Raw genomic sequence first — 6,009 nt, 5'->3', positions numbered from 1 at the left:
TCGTAAGGTTTTCCGTATCGTGGTTTTTCGCCTCGGGGTTTCGCGACGGAGGCTTTAAGTAGGCGGAAGGGCAGAGTCGGGGGCTCGACGAGGGGGCCACACCATAGGCGGCGCGGGCCCCCTAGGCCGCGCCGCCTTGTGGTGTCGCCACCTCGTGGCCCCACTTCGTATGTTCTTCGGTCTTCCGGAAGCTCCGTGGAAAAATAGGCCCCCGGGTCTTCGTTTCGTCCAATTCCGAGAATATTTCGTTACTAGGATTTCGAAACCAAAACAGCGAGAAAAGCGAACCGGCACTTCGGCATCTTGTTAATAGGTTAGTTCCAGAAAATGCACGAATATGACATAAAGTGTGCATAAAACATGTAGGTATCATCAATAATATGGCATAGAACATAAGAAATTATCGATACGTAGGAGACGTATCAAGCATCCCCAAGCTTAGTTCGCTCGTCCCGAGCGGTAAAACGATAACAAAGATAATTTCTGAAGTGATATGCCATCATAACCTTGATCATACTATTTGTAAACATATGTAGTGAATGCAGCGATCAAAACAATGGTAATGACATGAGTAAACAAGTGAATCATAAAGCAAAGACTTTTCATGAATAGTACTTCAAGACAAGTATTAATAAGTCTTGCATAAGAGTTAACTCATAAAGCAATAAATCAAAGTAAAGGTATTGAAGCAACACAAAGGAAGATTAAGTTTCAGCGGTTGCTTTCAACTTGTAACATGTATATCTCATGGATAATAGTCAACATAGAGTAATATAACAAGTACAATATGCAAGTATGTAGGAATCAATGCACAGTTCACACAAGTGTTTGCTTCTTGAGGTGGAGAGAGATAGGTGAACTGACTCAACATAAAAGTAAAGAGAATGGTCCTTCAAAGAGGAAAACATCGATTGCTATATTTGTGCTAGATCTTTTATTTTGAAAACATGAAACAATTTTGTCAACGGTAGTAATAAAGCATATGAGTTATGTACATTATATCTTACAAGTTGCAAGTCTCATGCATAGTATACTAATAGTGCCCGCACCTTGTCCTAATTAACTTGGACTACCGGATCTTTGCAATGCACATGTTTCGACCAAGTGTCACAATGGGGTACTGATACGTCCAAAACGTATCTACTTTCCCGAACACTTTTGCTATCGTTTGGCCTCTAATTTGTGTATTTTGGATGCAACTAACACGGACTAACGCTGTTTTCAGCAGAACTGCTCTGGTGTCTCGTTTTTGTGCAGAAATCCAACTTTCGGGAAAAACCTCGGAATTTATGCAGAAGGCCCTATTTTCCCCGGCAACGGCGCCAGAAAATAGTCTTGATGACCCACAAGTATAGGGGATCGCAACAGTCTTCGAGGGAAGTATTACCCAATTTATTGATTCGACACAAGGGGAGACAAAGAACACTTGGAAGCCTTAACAACGGAGTTGTCAATTCAGTTGCACTGGAAACGAGACTTGCTTGCAAGAGTTTATCGAGTAGTAACGGTTTTATAGCAGATAGCGATAGCGAAATAACAGCAGCAGAGTAACAAAGACAGCAGTAGTGATTATAGTAAACAGCAGGATTAAAATACTGTAGGCACGGGGACGGATAACGGGCGTTGCATGGATGAGAGCCCCACACCACCAGGTACCTCCATGCCGCCTGTACAAAGGTCTAAGGAGAAAGCTCGCATTTTGGATTTCTCGCTTTTGATTATTCTCAACTTAGACATCCATACCGGGACAACATGGACAACGGATAATGGACTCCTCTTTAATGCATAAGCATGTGGCAACAATTATTATTCTCATATGAGATTGAGGATATATGTCCAAACTGAAACTTCCACCATGAATCATGGCTTTAGTTAGCGGCCCAAAGTTCTTCTCTAACAATATGCATGCTCCAACCATGAAGGTGGTAGATCTCTCTTACTTCGGACAAGACGGACATGCATAGCAACTCACATGATATCCAACAAAGAATAGTTGATGGCGTCCCCGTAAACATGGTTATCGCACAACAAGCAACTTAATAAGAGATAAAGTGCATAAGTACATATTCAATACCACAATAGTTTTTAAGCTATTTGTCCCATGAGCTATATATTGCAAAGGTGAATGATGGAATTTTAAAGGTAGCACTCAAGTAATTTACTTTGGAATGGCGGATAAATACCATGTAGTAGGTAGGTATGGTGGACACGAATGGCATAGTGGTTGGCACAAGTATTTTGGATGCATGAGAAGTATTCCCTCTCGATACAAGGTTTAGGCTAGCAAGGTTATTTGAAACAAACACAAGGATGAACGGTACAGCAAAACTCACATAAAAGACATATGGTAAACATTATAAGACTCCATACCGTCTTCCTTGTTGTTCAAAACTCAATACTAGATGTTATCTAGACTTTAGAGAAACCAAATATGCAAACCAAATTAGCAAGCTCTAAGTATTTCTTCATTAATGGGTGCAAAGTATATGATACAAGAGCTTAAACATGAGCACAACAATTGCCAAGTATCACATTATCCAAGACATTATAGCAATTTACTACATGTAGCATTTTCCAATTCCAACCATATAACAATTTAACGAAGAAGAAACTTCGCCATGAATACTATGAGTAGAGCCTAAGGACATATTTGTCCATATGCTACAGCGGAGCGTGTCTCTCTCTCCCATAAAGTGAATGCTAGGATCCATTTTATTCAAAAAAAACAAAAAAAACAAAAACAAACCGACGCTCCAAGCAAAGTGCATAAGATGTGACGGAATAAAAATATAGTTTCAGGGGAGGAACCTGATAATGTTGTCGATGAAGAAGGGGATGCCTTGGGCATCCCCAAGCTTAGACGCTTGAGTCTTCTTATAATATGCAGGGGTGAACCACCGGGCATCCCCAAGCTTAGAGCTTTCACTCTCCTTGATCATATTGCATCATACTCCTCTCTTGATCCTTGAAAACTTCCTCCACACCAAACTCGAAACAACTCATTAGAGAGTTAGTGCATAATAAAAATTCACATGTTCAGAGGTGACACAATCATTCTTAACACTTCGGACATTGCATAAAGCTACTGGACATTAGTGGATCAAAGAAATTCATCCAACATAGCAAAAGAGGCAATGCGAAATAAAAGACAGAATCTGTCAAAACAGAACAGTCCGTAAAGATGGATTTTATTAGGCCACCAGACTTGCTCAAATGAAAATGCTCAAATTGAATGAAAGTTGCGTACATATCTGAGGATCATGCTCGTAAATTGGCTTAATTTTCTGAGCTACCTACGGGGAGATAGACCCAGATTCGTGACAGCAAAGAAATCCGGAACTGCGCAGTAATCCAAATCTAGTACTTACTTTTCTATCAAAGACTTTACTTGGCACAACAAAACTCAAAACTAAGATAAGGAGAGGTTGCTACAGTAGTAAACAACTTCCAAGACACAAATATAAAACAAAAATACTGGAGTAAAAACATGGGTTGTCTCCCATAAGCGCTTTTCTTTAACGCCTTTCAGCTAGGCGCAGAAAGTGTATCTCAAGTAACATCGAGAGATGAAGCATTGATATCATAAGCTCCCCCATTTGTAGTGGTACTAGGGGCTTTGTCAATTTTAGGCCTATAATAATATTTCTTTGGTTTAGGCACTTTAGAGACATACATAAACTTTTGCTCCTTTCCCACATAAGCTTTCTCTCTAAACCGTAAAGATGAAAAGGTTGAACCCAAGGTTCCCATAGCTTTTTCAAGTTCGCCAATCCTATTAATTTGATTATCATGGTCAACACAAGTTCCTAGGACACTAATTCTTTCATCAATTCCTCCTAAGGATTTATCAAGTTCATCAGTTTTATCAAGTAATATCTCCAACTTAGTTTCAACACTCGGAAAATTTTTCTCTATGGTTTCCAATTTTTTCATAACATCCTCAATGGAGGTTTCAATTTTAGTTTCATTAACAGGTGGTGTTCCAAATAAACTCTCAATAATGCAGCTAGCTTCTAAAGCGGGAGCACCTAGGAAGTTACCTCCCGCGAGACAATCAAGAACATATCTATTCCAGACTAGAGATACCAACATAAAAATTCCCGAGTAGGATAGTAGTGGAGTGTTTCTTAGTGCACCTATTATGGGCATCACTAATTCTATACCAAGCATCTTTTAAACATTCTCCCCCTTGTTGCTTAAATGAACGAACTTCAACTTCGGGATTACTCATTTTAGCGGTAGTAAATAGCAAACTAGATAAAGTAAATGCAAGTAAACTGATTTTTTTGTGTTTTTGATATAGCAAACAAGACAGTAAATAAGGTAAAGCTAGCAACTAATTTTTTTGTGTTTTGATATAATGCAGCAAACAAAGTAGTAAATAAAATAAAGCAAGACAAAAACAAAGTAAAGAGATTGAGAAGTGGAGACTCCCGTTGCAGCGTGTCTTGATCTCCCCGGCAACGGCGCCAGAAAATATGCTGGTGTGTAGTTGACGTGGGAGTTAGAAATCTTTGTGGTGTAGCTTTTCTTCAGCTCCCCGGCAACGGCGCCAGAAAATATGCTTGATGGCGTGTATTTCACACGTTCGTTGGGCAACCCCAAGAGGAAGGTATGATGCGCACAGCAGCAAGTTTTCCCTCGGAAAGAAACCAAGGTTTATCGAACCAGGAGGAGCCAAGAAGCACGTTGAAGGTTGATGGCGGCGGGATGTAGTGCGGCGCAACACCAGAGATTCCGGCGCCAACGTGGAACCTGCACAACACAACCAAAGTACTTTGCCCCAACGAAATAGTGAGGTTGTCAATCTCACCGGCTTGCTGTAACAAAGGATTAACCGTATTGTGTGGAAGATGATTGTTTGCAGAGAAAATAGTAAAAACAAGTATTGCAGCAGATTTGTATTTCAGTATTAAAAGAATGGACCGGGGTCCACAGTTCACTAGAGGTGTCTCTCCCATAAGATAAAAGCATGTTGGGTGAACAAATTACGGTCGGGCAATTGACAAATAGAGAGGGCATAACAATGCACATACATGACATGATAAGTATAGTGAGATTTAATTGGGCATTACGACAAAGTACATAGACCGCCATCCAACCGCATCTATGCCTAAAAAGTCCACCTTCGAGGTTATCATCCGAACCCCTCCAGTATTAAGTTGCTAACAACGAGACAATTGCATTAAGTATGGTGCGTAATGTAATCAACAACTACATCCTCGGACATAGCGCCAATGTTTTATCCCTAGTGGCAACAAGCACAACACAACCTTAGAACTTTCTCATCATCGTCCCGGGTGTCAATGCGGGCATGAACCCACTATCGAGCATAAATACTCCCTCTTGGAGTTAAGAGTAAAAACTTGGCCGGAGCCTCTACTAGTAACGGAGAGCATGCAAGATCATAAACAACACATATGTAATAACTTGATAATTAACATGACATGGTATTCTCTATCCATCGGATCCCGACAAACACAACATAGAGTATTACGAGATAGATGATCTTGATCATGTTAGGCAGCTCACAAGATCCAACAATGAAGCACAATGAGGAGAAGACAACCATCTAGCTACCGCTATGGACCCATAGTCCAGGGGTGAACTACTCACTCATCACTCCGGGAGGCGACCATGGCGGTGTAGAGTCCTCCGGGAGATGAATCCCCTCTCCGGCAGGGTGCCGGAGGAGATCTCCAGAATCCCCGAGATGGGATCGGCGGCGGCGGCGGCTCAGTAAGGTTTTCCGTATCGTGGTTTTTCGCCTCAGGGGTTTCGCGACGGAGGCTTTAAGTAGGCGGAAGGGCAGAGTCGGGGGCCAGACGAGGGGGCCACACCATAGGGCGGCGCGGGCCCCTAGGCCGCGCCGCCTTGTGGTGTCGCCACCTCGTGGCCCCACTTCGTATGTTCTTCGGTCTTCCGGAAGCTCCGTGGAAAAATAGGCCCCCGGGTCTTCGTTTCGTCCAATTCCGAGAATATTTCGTTACTAGAATTTCGAAACCAAAA

This window comes from Lolium rigidum, chromosome 3 (genome assembly GCF_022539505.1).
Source record: "Lolium rigidum isolate FL_2022 chromosome 3, APGP_CSIRO_Lrig_0.1, whole genome shotgun sequence".
Lineage (NCBI taxonomy): Eukaryota > Viridiplantae > Streptophyta > Magnoliopsida > Poales > Poaceae > Lolium > Lolium rigidum.
The sequence above is the reverse complement of the archived record's forward strand: the minus strand, read 5'-3'. Positions refer to the sequence as shown.